This window comes from Acomys minous (assembly GCF_964271855.1).
Source record: "Acomys minous genome assembly, chromosome: 9".
Lineage (NCBI taxonomy): Eukaryota > Metazoa > Chordata > Mammalia > Rodentia > Muridae > Acomys > Acomys minous.
The window spans coordinates 58427697-58443781 of record NC_140490.1 but is presented as its reverse complement, the minus strand read 5'-3'; the positions used below and the strand labels follow the sequence as shown (position 1 = coordinate 58443781).

Genomic DNA, 16085 nt, shown 5'->3' with positions numbered 1-16085 from the left:
TGGTAAGACGTAGGAACGGAATTAGGAAGCCATGAGTGTAGACTGCTTTTCATATGATTGATTTTGTTAAAAGGTCACAAAATGTACTTTTAATGTTGGCTATGTTTAACAACCAACTCTCATAGATCAATCAGGTTATTAAATCCTTTTCTCCTGAACCTCCCTTTGGCCCTGCATGTCTCAGCAATACTAGCAAAGTGGCCTGGCACAGATGCCCTTGGCCCTGGCTCACCTCCAGCTGGGCAAAGCTCCTGAGACTGCGGTTCACCAGGGCAAGGAGCCCCAGAGGCTGAGCAAAAGGGGGGAAATAAAGGCTGTGATTCTGCGAAACTTTCAGACGAAAATGCTGGCCCAGATGCAACCTCAAGAGCTTTGGCCTGTGGCCTCCCCTCGGCTTCTCTTTCTTCCTTCATCTCTGTTCGTCTTTTCTGGGAAAAAAAAAAATTAAGTCAGCTTTTCCCTTTAAGCAATTTCTCTGACTTTTTCAAGGGCAAACCAACACCATTACCTATCAGGTACTCCCTACAGGCCAAGACTTCCCGATTATATTTACTGCCCCTGCCCTCCCCCCTCCCCCTTTGCCCCCTCCCCCCGTGCTCTTGTGTCTCAAGGCTGTGATCACAGGACCAGCTAGCTAGGAGTTTACCAACCCAGATCGATACACACCCTCCAGCTGGTGACCCCAAGTATGTCCTCCCCGTAGACCAACTAGAACCACCTAGTGAGAAGCCAGCCAAGAATGGAAAATGCTACCTCACACGACTGGCTGGTAAGTGTCACAGAGTTTCCCCTGTCTCTGCTGTCAGGTCTGCTTCAACAGGGTACTTCACACACCAGCTATCTGTGAGGGTAGGGGCAGCTCCCTGATGCCAGGTGCGGGCATGTGCTTGATCCTCAGTTATGGTCTAATTCACTCTCCCAGCATACTGCTGACCTGACCTCTAGCCCCAGACCCTTCCCACACTTAGCCTAGACAATTTCCCAGGATCCTAGCTCCAGCAGCGGACTGCCCTGTCCTCCAACCCTCTCTATCCCAAGTCTTCTCTTCTCCTTAAACCCATTACTACCCAAGCTTACAGTCTCCCAACTGTTTGCCCACTTCTAGGTTCCTGAAGCTGAGGGCGTGCCCAGTGGCTGTACCATAGGTGACAGTGGGCAGCAGTGGTCTGGGCTCATCCTATACGTGTCCATCGGGTTCCTAACAGCTCCTTACGCAGTCCCAATGCCCAGGCCAGATGAGAACAGAGGCTAACTTGGGTGAGATTCTCTGGGGCAGAACCAAATTGTTACCAAAGGGATCCCGATGTAGTCTCAGGAATACTGAGGGAAGCATGGAGAAGCAGCCTCGAGCCTAGGTGAGCGACGATGTGATATTTACTCTTCTCGTTTTCTATTACTGATATCCCAATCTCTATGCATAAATCAACCATCATTTGTATTCGGCCCACAGAGTCTTCAAGTCTGATTCCAGAAGGCTTAGCCCTTGGCATGAGGCAAATAGGGCAGCTAGTTTGTGTTCCATTGTGCCTGGAGCATCGCTTATGGATACCCAAAGCCAGGGTAGATGGCGTGGCTGGGATGGCCTACAGCTCAGGCTGCTGACCACTAGATGTACACGTGGCCTTCCATGAGGCTCAAGCTTTTTCCATTGTGGTCATTGAAAATCAGCGTTCTGAGAGGCAGAGTCGGGAGGAAGAATTCCAGAGGCCAGAGCTGCAGGAACTCTCCTCACCTAGTTCCAGAAGTCGGCACCAAGTTCTCTGGATTCAACCGAATGCTGTTGGATATTCTCACTCACCTCAGCCCAGATCCAAGAACCGAACTCTCTCTCTAAAACATTGTGGACTTACAGCAAGATAGCATTGCGGAAGAGTGTTTGCGATCGGAGGTCCTGTTTTGAAAACACAACCTGCTATGTGTGGTGTAAATGGAATCCCATGGAGGGACTCTTTGGACTGATGCTACATGAAGAGTTCAGAGGAAAATAGGGCAGTGGTTCTCAACCTGGGGGTTGTGACCTCTTCGGAGGTCGCACATCAGATATTTACATAATTTATAATAGTGGCAAAATTACAGATACAAAGTAGCAAGGAATTAACTTTATGGTTGGGGGTCATGACAACATGAGGAACTATATTAAGGGGTCTCGGCATTAGGAAGGTTGAGGACCACTGCTGTAGGGCAAAGGAGCTGGACGGCCTACATCCACACGTTCACCCATCATCAGCCACAAGATGCTGCAAGAAGGATATAAATTTCCTGTCTCCTTAGCCTCTCTCATACTGCAGACTAAGCAGGCGCTGGCAGCCTGGGGCAACCTATGAGAGAAATGTGGGTTCTGGCTCTGGGAATTAAAATAATGTAAGGGCTGCTGGAGGGAAAACTGGAAAGGGGCCCTGAGTCATAAAGACAGAGGATCAAAAGGGCCTTAACCACTGGGTATCCCGTCTCCTTGCCTATGCCCATTCATTCATTCCTTCTTTCATTCACTCATTCCACTGAGCCGATGCCAAGACAAAGCCAAATTAAGACATAACTAAATCATCCCATTCATCAGGGTCTTGAAACAATACACTTCAGGATGGGGACGGCCTGAGTCGGCATGATTCAGCATGCGTAGAAGTCTGGGTTCCGGCTTCAGGACCACACATTGAGTTTGAGGCCAACCTGCGCTACGTGGGATCATGGTCTCAAAAACAAAACAACAACATGTAATTGTCATCCACTCCAGTAGTGGCTGGCGTCTCTGTCTACGTATCACTTAGGAGGTCATATGCAACGATGGTTGTGCCCCCCCCCCACTGCAGAGCCAAATCAAAACACTGTTTGGCTGCTTACACAAATCAGAGGTAATAAGGGCATTTGTTCTGCAGGGTGGAAGTGAAGTCTGAATGAAGTTATGAAGGAAAGTCATTTAAGGTAGTGTCTCAGGCCCCTGTTATACATTAGGAAGGATAGCAACGCCCACCAGTGTTATTTGGTTATGGGAAGGAAGCACCCACTGGTGCTAAGAAGGGTGGGTTGTCAGGCAACAGGAACTTCCCAGAAGCCCTGACATTTGACCTGGAACTTGATCCTCCAAGGTTCTTCATGTGCTCCAGGCAGTACTCTGGACACAACAGGAAGATAATCGTTGAGACTGACAGGTGATAGTTACTGCACAGTCATGGTCTTAACACCTACGACACAGTCAGTGTGATCAGCACTGTCCCTGTTTTGATCGTCAGCCCACTTCTCTGGCTCTGCCGCCTGCTCTCTGCATCCTCCATTACTCCTCGGCAGCCATGGGATAGTTCTTGAGTATCCTTCTCATTTTCGTGTTGCATTTTTTCTTAATAAGATAACTTTCAGGTAGACAGATAGACAGACACATGCATATATAGTACACTTTAAAAGGAACAACAAAATGAATAATCGTGTGCTGGCTACCCAGATTAAATGCATCATCAAGGCTGGTGAGATGACTCAGTAGTTAAACAGGCTTGCCACCACGCGAGGCAGCCTGAGTTGAAACTCAAGAACCTATTTGGTAGAGAGAGAATCAACTTCCACAAATTGCTTTCTGACCTTGAAGCACACACCATGGCACACACATACACAAACACAGTGTGCACACACATGAACACTAAAGGTTTTTTTTTTATCCCCAGTATCTTTGAGATATGTTGCCCTATTGATTGCACACTCTCACCCTTCTGTTCCTCAGTCCCTCGACTTTTCTGAGTAATCTATCAGCTATGAAGCACCTGTCTAAACTTACCAGCTTAAACTAATAAACAGCCACTATTTCACAACTCTTTTGATTAGGAACTTGGGAGTGACCTCGTTTGTTAACTCTGGATAATAATGACTCCTCCAGTTTTGTAGCAAGTGAAGCAGATGCAGTTTCATCTAAAGCCCACCCCCCCAGTGGGGAGGAGATGGGTTTCCAAGATGAGGCACTCACATGGTTGTTGACAGAGGCCCCATTCCCTTTCTGACTCTTGACGAAAGGTAGCACTTTGGACATATGGCGTGGCTCTCTCTTATCTTCTGCGCCATCTCTCCAGCCTCGGCATGGCCCTCTCTGTCAGGCCCTGTGAGTATCCTCTGATCACAGTCCTCTCAGAGCAAGTGGCCACTGAGAGAAGGAACAGTCAGCACTGTCCTCCATTAGGTAGGCTTGAAGTCACACTGTCAGCCACACTTTATCTTTTTCACTTTACTCATCATATATTCAGTCTGCAAGTCTGGCCACATTCAACGGGAGGGAAATTAAGTACCAGTTTTGGAAACGTGAGCGAATGTGTCAGTTTCCAGACTCTTATGTCTTTTCTGAAACCCTTACTTAAATGGGGTCACTCCAACAAGTGTTCTGTTGCTTGCAATTTCACCTGACATTACACTGTAACATCCACCCACATCTGCATATTGTGTTGTTGTTTTCGTTTGCTTGTTCGGGTTTGGGGGGGGTTGTTGTTTTGTTTTGTTTTGTTTTGCTAAGGTTGCCATAGCTAAACACTGTAAAATGAAGGGTTTAAACAACAGAAATGTCTTGTCTCAAATTTCTTGAAGTTTACAGTTCATGATCAAGATGTAAACAGATCTAGCGTCTCCTGAAGCCTCTTGCCTTGGCTGGTTTATGGTCCTTACAGGACACCCTATGTGCCTGTAAACTGATCACCTCCACAGACAACAACACTGATCCTCTTCCTCCTCCTCCTCCTCTTCCTCTTCCACTTTTCTTTTCATCTATAAACAATCTTTTTGCTACACCATTTTTATGTGAACTTCTGTACATCTTTGAACGTTTACACATTCTTGCACTGAATTTGATTGATGTTACAGATGTTGATTTACTCATTTTTTTTCTTCAACCTTTTTTTCGTCCCTCAGCAGTATTGAATACTTTTTTTAAAGTATGGGTTGTATTTCTCTAATCTGCTATATAAGCAATTCATGTATACATCTATTCAGCTGTAAAGAAAAGTGGGATCCTGAAATTTTCAGGTAAATGGATGAAATGAGAAAATATATTGAGTGAAGTAACCCAGACCCAGAAGTACAAATACTGCATGGTCTTCTTTCTTGCTTGTGGTTCCTAGCTCCAAATCTTTAGATGTTAGTACACAACCTTGACTAACAGGAAAAATCAAGTAAGCAAAATGTGACCTTAGGAGGGAGGAGGCTCTAGAGAGAGAAATAGGAGGACACAAGTGTCATGAGGGGAGAAAAACAGGGGGAGGGGACTTTAACTGGGGAGCGGGAGAGTAGGCAATGCAGAGTGAAAGGTGGAGAGGAGGGATAAAGAACACTAGGGTGTTTGAACAAACCGCAGAGAAGTGTTTTATGCTTACTTTAAAACACATATACAATACATATCTGTGTATATACATATGTGTGTGGTTTAAGTTATGCTACTTGGGGTGATACCATTCCCTCCACAAGGCATAGACCATCTAATTAATCCTGAGTTCTAGGTGTGGTAAATCTGTTTCACTTGCCTAGGCAGTCTAAGAGACTACAAAGTCATTGTAGGCTGTTATCAGGTTGCCCTTAGTTTTTGGGGGGTTTTATTGTTGTTTTGTTTTGTTCTAGAACTTGAAGTAAGAATATATTGCTGAAGACACCACCCCCTTTAGGCCCAACACTTGGAGGAATTGAACCAGAGCTGACCTGGAAGTCTCCTCACAGAGGACCAATGTCTGGAGCTGCTGTGCAAGCTGCCTGTAGAAACAGTAATCAACAGTCATACCCAGCTGCAAAGCCTATGAGCCACAACAACTGGCCTGGAAAGATATCTGCAAGGATGCAATAATGACACTTACATCCTGGATATAACCAACAGCTGTTGAATTAGACTTAAGGGATGCTCACTAGGAAGGAATCTATGCCTGACACTGTAATCCTAGCCTACTCCCTGGGGCTGACATGGTCATAGACATAAGATGAAGGCCTGATGCTGTGGTTTTACTGTCTCACTACGTATCTCTGGCCGGCCTGGAACTCACTTTGTAAACTAGGCTGCCCTTGAACTCACAGACACCTGCCTGCCTTTATCATATGTAAAATTGTAATCCACTAATTTTCACTGGTCTGTAATATCTCATGTGAATAAACAAAATTACATTATTGTATTCTAGTAACAATGATATCTTGGATGTTTACAATTTGAGTTATTATAAAAAATACTATTATGTGCATCCTGGAATTCTTGAACATGCAGAAAGTATACTTACTTTTATTTTCTATTAACCAATATTTTTCAAAGTAGTTATAATAATTTATACTTCCACCAGCATCATATCAGAGTTTTCTTTACTCCACATTCTTAGCAATGGGTATTATTAGACTTCTTAATTTTTTTAATCTCATGAGTATGTACCTACGTCTCTCTATGGCTTTAATTTGAATTTTCTAGGTTACAAACCAGAGAGTTTTCCTTTGTCTATATAATGATTTTTTTTATCTATTCATTTTACCTTGTGGGATTTTTCTTTATTGATTTGTCAAAATTCATGTATTGATACTACAAATATTTCTACTAGCTATAGCCTGTTCTTTTTAAAAAATTTTATCCTGGGGGGGGCATGGTGTGTGTGGGTGCTGTGGGAGGGTGTGACAGGGTGTGGGGATGTGGTATAGGCCATGGGGGTGGTGTTGGGGAGCTGTAAGTGTGTGTGTGGGGGGGTGTGTATGTATGTATGTGGTGTGTGGTGTGGTGTGGTGTGTGTGGAAGGGGGCTCACTGCAGTTCTGGGAATTGAATAAGGGGCTTTGTTCTGCCTAAGTGCTCTGTAGCTGAGTTACATACACCCCAATCCAATCAGACTTCTATTTTAATGACTTGTGCTTGAAGGTCTAGTTCTTTCTTGATTCTGAGCATTTTCACTAGTGGATTTGTCCAGTGAATGAACTTTTCACTGAAAGCTCCTGAATGCCAAGTCCATACCTTGAAACAACTCTGATGAGTTCCCAAAGTTCACTGAATTCTATGCTGTCTTTTAACTGCCTGTGAATTTTATGACACAAGTTGGCCACCTGTAGGAGAGCATTACCTTCCACTCTTGTCCTAATCATCCCACCCACACATACACAGCCAACTCTAGTATCTTTGAGCCTCAGGTCTCAATTTCAGAACTGTCTTCTCATACCCTGCAGTGGTCCCATCACGCACGTGGCCACAGTGATCAGTCTGTCAAGTCCCCCTTTCCTCCAGCTATCTCCTGAGTAAACTGTGAATTCTGTGATGCTGTACCCAGTTCCATGGCTGTACAAAGTCGACATGCAGCAAATTCTTGTTAGACAAATTAATAAATGTTTTTGTGATTGAAAATTATAATCAGCTTTAAAGCGAGCCCTTGGGTATGCATATCATTTGGTATCAAAAAAAAAAGAAAAAACTAACAAGTAAACATTTTGAAATACAATTCAAATATCCCTAAACCCTGACCAACAATTACAAGTATATTTATTCTGAACTTGCAATGCAATAGTTAATTCATAAGCACCTCCATTCAGCCATGACTACAGCTCAGGTTCCCCATGATTCCCTTGGCCCCTCCCCTCCCCACATACTCCTTTCCTCCAGAGAGAAATAATACCTGGAAAGAACTGCTCAACATCCCATCCCTGAAAGGTGGTAGCCCTGGCACACATGAGGAGAAGCTAATCAAATTAATGGCTGTCCATACTGCTTGGCAACAATCCCGTCATATGTTTTCCGGAAGTCACTTCCTTGGCACTGCTGTTATACCCAGTCAAAACTATCGCCTTCACGATGGATGACCTGTTCGAAAGGGAGTGGGGAAAGGTGGCGGCAGTGGAAGCAGGCAGTCTGAAAATGAGCTGAACTCTAACTCGCCCTCTGACTTCATTTTGGTGGAAATGTTGTGATCTGATCTGTTCCTGGTTTCCTTTATCCTGAGAGGAATCCAGTCAGGAATTTCCCATGTGTTGTGCAGGATGACCAATCATTATCGCCAGCCTCTAACCAGTAGGTGCCAGCAGCCCCGCCCCTCCCCCAAGTTGTGATGAGCCCAAATACCTCCAGACACTGCCCCTGGGCTCTCCTCTCTCCAGAGACCTCACTTCTGCCACAGGCTGCAAGTGTCCTGTCTCCTCTCAGAAAGGAGGACAGTACAGCAATACACTCTTTCGCGGTCTCTCATTTGACCCCGGGAAAAGCAATAAACGGATGACACCCGCCCTATCATAGTGAATGCTTAGAAGTTACTTTCTTCCCATGAGCCAGACCAGGGTTCAATTTACATTTAACATTCCCACCTAAAATAGGCAGTAATCCCCATAAATCCTCATTCTTAAAACCACACGTTCAAATTCCTGGATTTAAAAACCTATGGAGGATTGTACAAAGCAGACATTGGCAAAGGTGTGGTGACAGGGGAAAGGCATGGTTCAGACCACTTAATGTGGAGGAGAGAGCTCCTGTATTCAGAGCTGACTTATCTGTCCGTACGTAGCCCCACCCCTTGTGGGTTGTGGCCCTTCATCTCCCTAACGCAGGATTAGGCCTTTTACTAGTTCCCTGTTATTTGTGTTTCTCCACCTGTGATCACTGTTGACTACACTGCTTCGTATTGTTAATGATTTCTTTTCCCTTGTGAGTGTATTGTCTCAATTCAATGGTAAATTCCTAAAGGACGCTGACAAAATCTACTGCAAACATTTACACAGAGCAGGTGCTTAAAAAGAATAAATGACAGGATTGGCTCTTTGGAAAGCAGAAGCCTGGAGTAAAGAGTTGGGTTATGATCAATTTGTGCCATAAAAATGCCAGCTGAATGAAAATTTCTAGTTGAAGCATCAGTCCTATGACTTCAACACAATCTGACATTATGGGAAGATTTTCACAATGAATTCTTTCTGTCTTTCCTTTCTTTTTTCTTTTTCATGGTCAGTGTCTCACACATCCCATGCTGAACTTAGTATGTAGCTGAGAATGGCTCTGACCTTCTGAGCCTTCTGCTTCGACCGCCCCAGTGCTAAGATTATAGGCCCGCACCACCACAGCTCATTCAGACACTGAAGAGGAAACGAAGCAAGCGCTCTACCAACCGACCTACATCCCTGGCCTCTAAACGACTTCTTACAAGTTCTTTATATAGATAGAAGAAAGGGCCAAGCAAGTGCCTACAGCTGGTCACCTATGCATCACTGTGTTAACGTAGACCTGATGCAGGTTGCGGCCAATGTTTTTTTTTTTTCCACAATCAGTGATACACACAGTACAGTCACCTGGACTTGATATTTTGAATTCTTACAGCAACCTTTGGAATTGCCTCGTTTTGTTGCAGGAAGGCTGCTATGAGGCAAAGAAATGCTGGTTGTAAATGTCTTACTCAGGGGTATAGGACAAGTTAAAGTTGCTAGCATCTTACCATATCGCCAGTAAAAACAAAATAATTACTGCTTCCAGCCACCTCACCACCCCAGCACCTTCCTGTGAACTCATAATGGGCTTTTTCCAGTCTTATTATCTGTAGATTCAACTTCGTCTATACCAGTCTCTCTTTACAATTACATTGCCTCAAGACATTGGAGATTAGACTCCTCTCCCTTTAAAATATGATAGCGCTCTTTTAAAAATAAATAAACATAAATCATTTACATTGTGGAACTGGAAATAAAATGGAGTAGAGAAACAAAGAAGACACGCCTTAAGGAAAATTCTAGTGGCAATTTCAAGAGTACGATTACATTCATTCTTTTATGCATTGTCTTAACTGGACTGCCAGGCAAGATGTACCCACTTTTGTAATAATGATGCTACTGTTATAGGGGTAACTTGAGGTCCACTGCAGAGGAAGGACAGTCATAACCAGAGAAGGACTGGCCTGGGAAGACATGCCCATTGTTGTAACAGTGAAACAAATAGCATGAGAGTAACTGATCACTTCCTGGTTTAAATGAACTCCTACTCTACCAGATGAATCTCATACCTGGCACCATTATCAAGCCAAGAACCTATGGCTGAACAGGACATAGGCTCTAGGGAAGAACCCACTACTGTTAGTCAGCTAAATGCACATAGTACCAAAATGAACCCTAATAACTCATCATTATACCAAAGAGAAATGTATCTACCAACCATCACCTGTGAAGCTCCTATTGCAGTCGATGGTGATTAACACAGGAGCCCACCACTGGCCAAGGTACAGAGACTAAGAGCCTGCAAAATTCTCCGCCCTAGAGGAAAAAAATTATATTATACTATATTATTATAATATTATATTATATTATATTATATTATATTATATTATATTATATTATATTATATATCACCCCCTCCCAGGGCTCAAGGATTATTCTGACCATAAGAAAACTGACTTCTAAAGACAGCAGGGCAGCAGTAGCACACATAAACTCACATGGTTGTGACAGCACATACAAAACTTGTGTGAGCCCAAGCCAAACCAAACCCCAACATGAAAAGGGGAGGTGAGCACATTATCCTGCTCCACGCCATGGAGCTGTTGGCAATAGTTGGCTGCCAACAGGGAGAATCGGTTTTCTCTAAGTGCATAGACCCTGCTAAATTGTGGTGGTTTGACTAGGAATGGGGACCATAGGCTCAAATATTTGAATGATGATTGGTCATCAGGGAGTGGCACTAAATGAGAGAGATTAGGAGGTGTGGCCTTGTTAGACAAAGTGTATCACTCGGGGGGGGGGGGGGGCTTTGGGATTTCAGAAGCTCAACCCAAATCCAATCTTTCCCTCCCTCCCTCCCTCCCTCTCTCTCTCTCTCTCTCTCTCTCTCTCTCTCTCTCTCTCTCTCTCTCTCTCTCTCTCTCCTGGCTGCCTGCTGATCCAGATGTAGAGCCCTCAGCTACCTCTCCAGCACCATGTCTGCCTGTGTGCTGCCGTGCTTCCCACCATGATGATAACGGACTAAACCTCTGAAACTGTAAGCCAGCCCCAATTAAATTCTTTTCTTAATCAGAGTTGCCATGGCTATTTATTTGCTCACTACAATAGAACACTGACTAAGGCAGAAGTCAACCACCCTCCAGTGAAGGACCACACACCCAAGAATATTTAAGCAGCACAAATTTGTCTTGAAGGAAATTTTTCTTTCTTTAAATAACATGAAATTGTGTGGATAAGGATGGATGGGGTCAATCAGGGAAGAATTTGGGAGAGGTGAATGTTATCAAACTGCACTGTTTGACACTCTCAAAGAACTAATTCTTTTAATGTTTAAAAAAATACAACATAAGCCAGGTGTAGTAGCACATGCCTTTAATCCCAGCACTCAGGAGACAGAGGCAGGTGGATTGCTGAGTTCGAGGCCAGCCTGGCTACACAGAGAAACACTATTTCAAAAAACAAAAACAAAAAACAAAAAAAAAAACAAAAAACAAAAAACAAAAAAACCACAACAACAACAAAAACAGTAAAAATAAAAAAAACAATACAAAAAATAAATAAATAAGCTGTGTGCCTATAACCCCAGCACTGTAGGGGTGGGAACAGGTAGGTCCCTGAAGCTCACTAGCCAACTAGTCTAGCTTGGTAGGCTCAAGATTCAATAAAGTCTTTGTCTCAAAAGACAAGGGGGCTGGCAAGACAGCTCATTGGTAAAGCTGTGTGCAACCAAGCCTGACAACCTAAGTTCAATCCCTAGATCACACATGGTAGAAATAGAGAAATGAATCCCATAAACAGTCATGCACACATGCACGTGCACACACCCTCTCACAAGCACCACACAGAAAGAATATCAAACTGCCTTATAAATATTTATGTTTCTTCCTACAGACCTGTGCTCCTCTCAACCTTGGTTAGCAAGGCTGCTTTCTGCAGTGGGCAAAGGTCAATTAAAAGATGCAGAATCCATCAAAGTCCAAAGAATAAGACTGAGTGTTCATAACCATGTCATTTCCCAGCATTCCACAGCACTATTCCCCGGTCTCTGTCTCTTAAGATCTTTTTTCCCGCCCTTCTCTGATGTTTCTTGTACCTTGCTGGAGAAGGAGGAGATTGGTGTAGATGTCCCGCTCAGAGCTGAGCACTCAGTCTTTACACCTCAGCACTTTGACCCGTCACGTGTCTCTGCATTGACTGCTGCCCATTGCAAAAAGAAGCTTCTCTGACCGCAGTTGATATTATCTCAGGCACAGAGTATAAACATAAATGTTTATAAGGCAGTAGATAACATTGTCACTTAGAATAATAACAATACCAGGGTCTATCCCAGGTGCTATGATTTCTGGGGCCATGAAGTTCCCTCCTCTGGAGTAGATCTCAAATCTAATCTGAAAGTATTTGGTTACACCCATAACCTTAGTGTCACTGTAACATCAGTAACCATATCTTTCCTGGCAGGCTGATAATTGTAGCATGCAGGCCCCAGTGATATCTTTCTTCCCCAGCAGCTTTCATGGTGCCTTCTAACACTATGAAAGCTAGCCAGAATGGAGGAGGTTTCCCGGACAGTTTGAGGTTGCTTTCTTCATGTCCTTTGTCAAAATGCATGGTGCCTTAGCAACAGAGTCTGACCATGTAGGTATGATGGGTAACAAAGGGAATGACCTGTGTTGTTTTGAAAAACTCCATGTCCAACAATTTGTGAGGAGGCATCTCAAACCTTGTGCTATGGTTTTTACTTAATAACCCATGTCTTCTTGGGGTGGCAGTGCCATCTAAACTCCTTTTTAGTTACATAGCGAAATTAGCTTACTAACGAGTTGGCGCCTATAAGGGTTTTTCATACATTTTGGTTAACTCACCCTACCCCTCTCTTCTTCCCTATTCCCCGAGCCCCATTCCCACTTAATCCTTTAGTCATCAGCGTTGCTCCCTCTCCTGTCATGTCACATGCATTCTATTATCCTTCCATTGGAGTTTAATTGCATCACGTGATATAGTAGGCTTTCCTATGGCTCTTCCTATGCCCTTCCTATGGGTTAGCCCTCCACACACCCTCTGATTTTTCCCCTTACTTTCATACCCCTGCCTGTGTTGGCCTTCTTGCTCTCGGTATTCCGTGTCTCTGCATTTGTTTCCCCTGTAATCTACTCTTCCTCCTTAACGCATCCATCCCACAAAGGCTCCATTTTACTTCACTAGATTCCATGTGCTGTAAGTTAAACACAGAAAACAGAAAGATCATGCAACATTTGTCTTTCTAGCTCATTGATAAAACTTTTTCCAGTTATATCTACTATCTACTTACCTGCAAAGGTCATGATCTCACCTTCCCTTATGCTGGGTAACATTCCGTTGTGTGCATTGCCACATTTTCCTTATCCATTCTTCTGCTAATGGACATCTAGGTTGATTCTATTTCCTAGCTACTGAGAATAGCACCACAGTAAACATGAACGTGCAAGTGTTTCTGAAGCAAGTTATAAAGTCCTTTGGGTATACGCCCAGGAGAAGTATAGCTTGGTTATATGAAAGTGTTATTTCTAGTGTTTGTTGTTTGTTTGTTTGTCTGTTTAAGGACTTTCCAGGCTGAGCTCTAAAGTCACTGTACTGTTTTATACTCCAATCCTGTGCGTGAGTTCACCTTTCAGCACATCGTCACCAGCATTTATTACTACCTGTGTTTCCTGGTGGCCATTCTAATAGGAGTGAGACAGAATCTTAAAGCAGTTTTACTCTTCACTTCTCTGACCATTAAGGTTGCTGAACACTTTTTAGAGGCCATTGATAATTTATTTCAGTTTAATTCCATGGTACATTTTTATTGGGTTGTTTCTTTTCTTAAAAAAATTTTTTTAGCTTCTTTAGTTTGTTACATATTCTAGACGCTAATCATCTTTCAGATGAGTAGCTGGCAAAGCTTCTCTCCCACTCTGTTGGCCTCACATTTTCCTTCACTGTACAGAAGCTTCTTAGTTTCATGAGATCACATTTGTTGATTATTAGTCTTATTTTCTATGCTACCAGAGTTTCCTCCAGAAAGTCCTTACCTGTGCCTATAGGCTGAAGTGTCTCCTGCTTTTTCCGCTAGCATTTTGTAGTATCAGACTCTATGTTGAGGTCCTTGACCCATTTGGAGTTGAGTTTTGCTTAGAGTGAGGTATAGGGATCTAGTTTCATTTTGCTGCATATTAAAATCCAGTTTTTCAACACCATTTTTTGAAGAGTCTATCTTTTTTCATCGTATATTTTTTATATCTTTGTCAAAAATTGAGTAACTGTAGGTGTGTGGACCTAAATCTGGGTTCCCAACTCTATTCCCTTGGTCTACTGGTTTTGTGCCAGTACCATGTTATTTTTGTTACCATAACTCATTGGAATCAGGTACGGTGACATTTTCCCATGTTCTTTTTGCCCAGAATTCCTCTGACCATCCTTGGTATTTTATGCTTCCATATGAATTTTAAGATTGTTCTTTGTATGCCAGTGAAAAGTGGCCTTGGAATTTTGATTGGAATTGTATTGCATCTATACATTCTTTTTTATGAGGTGGCTAATATCACAAGATTAACTCTTTCAGTCCATGAGCACAAGGTATCTTTCCATTATCTAGTGTCTTCCTAAGTTTCTTTCTTCAGTGTTTTAAAGTTTTCACATAGAGGTCTTTCAGTCCTTTAGCTAGGTGTGTCCCCAGGCACTTTATTTGTGTGGATATTGTGAACAGGATTGTTTCCTGGACTTCTTTTTCCAGAATATTTGTCATTGGTGTTCAGAAAGGCTGCTGACTTTTGTTTGTTAATTTTCTGTCCTGCCACTTTACTGATTGTGTTTATTATCTCTAAGAGATTTGGGTGGAGGCTTTAAGGTCTCTTACATATCTACAAAAACAGAAATACTTTTATTTCTTTTCCCATTATCCCTTTTATTTCCATTTCTTCTAACACAGCTTTTGTTAAGTCTTCAATCACTATACTGTACAGAAGAGAAGAGAGTGGGCAACCTTAGCTTGCTCCTGATTTTAATGGGAATTCTTTAAGTTTTTCTCCAGTATGATATTGGCTATAGGTTGTCATTTATATCCTTTGTTATATTAAGGTATGCTCCTTCCATCCTTAGCCTCTCCATTACTTGGATCATAAAAGGATTTTGGTTTTGTCAAAAGCATATAATGAAATGAACATTGACTTCTTTTATTTAGTCCACTTATGTGCTAAATTGTATTTATTAGTTTTTATTTGTTGAATCATCCCTGCATCTCTGGAATAGAGCCAATTTGGTAATTATGAATGAATAACTTTTTGCTGAGATACTGAATTCAGTTTTCAAATATTTTATTGAGAAGTTTTGTATCTATACGTTCATTGATGGAATCAGTTTGTAATTTTCTGTTTTGATGGTGTCTGGCTTGGATGTGTGTGGGCAATATTGGCTTCATAAAAAGAGTTTGAAATCCCTCTTTCCTGGTCTATCTTATGGAGTAAATTGAACACTTTGGGTGAAGTTCTGATAGAATTCTGCGATGAATCCATTTGGTCCTGGGATTTTTCAGTTGAAAGCCTTTCTATCACGGCTTAAATATTTTTGCTCGTTATAGTTCTGTTTAAGTTATTTACTTCATTTTCATTTAATTTTAGCATGTCATATTCACACAGAGATTCATCAGCTTTTTAAAGCTTTTCCAATTTAGTTAAATATATAGTTTTTAAAGTATATCTTCATGATTTTCTGGATTCCTCTGTGTCTGTTGTAATGTCTCTTTTTTCAGCTCTGACTTTATTAATTTGTGTTTTCTCTTTCCTTCTCACTACGTTGGCTAAAATGGACAGTTTGTTGACTTTATCTTTTCTTCTTTTTTCTTTTCTTTTCTTTTTTTCTTTTTTTTTTTGACTTTATCTTTTCAAAGAACCAGTTCTTCATTTTACTTTTAGTATTTTTAAATTTTGTTTTTATTTTGTAATATCTGCCTTGATTTTAATTCTCATCTATTTTGAGGTTTTATTTTTGCACATCATTAAGTAATTAATTTTAGGCCTCAACAATTTTTAATATGGCACTTACCATTATAAACTTTCCCCTTAGGACTACCTTCATTGGTATGTTGTGTTTTCATTTTCAGTCTGATTCTAGGATTTTAAATGTTTTCTTCCTTGATTTTTTTTCAGTAATCCACACATCATTTACCAATGTTTTTTAATCTCCATGTGTTTATGTATT

General features: G+C 42.1%; 1 long non-coding RNA gene across 1 annotated transcript in view; it reads right to left on the bottom strand.

Moving 5' to 3' along the window:
* The window catches only part of LOC311604475, a 104874-nt gene that overhangs the window by 14647 nt on the left and 74142 nt on the right, over window positions 1-16085 (bottom strand). Inside the window, exons 2-3 of the long non-coding RNA XR_014781508.1 lie at window positions 5656-5706; window positions 233-428 (exon numbers count right to left, since the gene is read on the bottom strand). This is a non-coding gene — a long non-coding RNA (uncharacterized lncRNA). The remainder of the gene's footprint in view (window positions 1-232; window positions 429-5655; window positions 5707-16085) is intronic.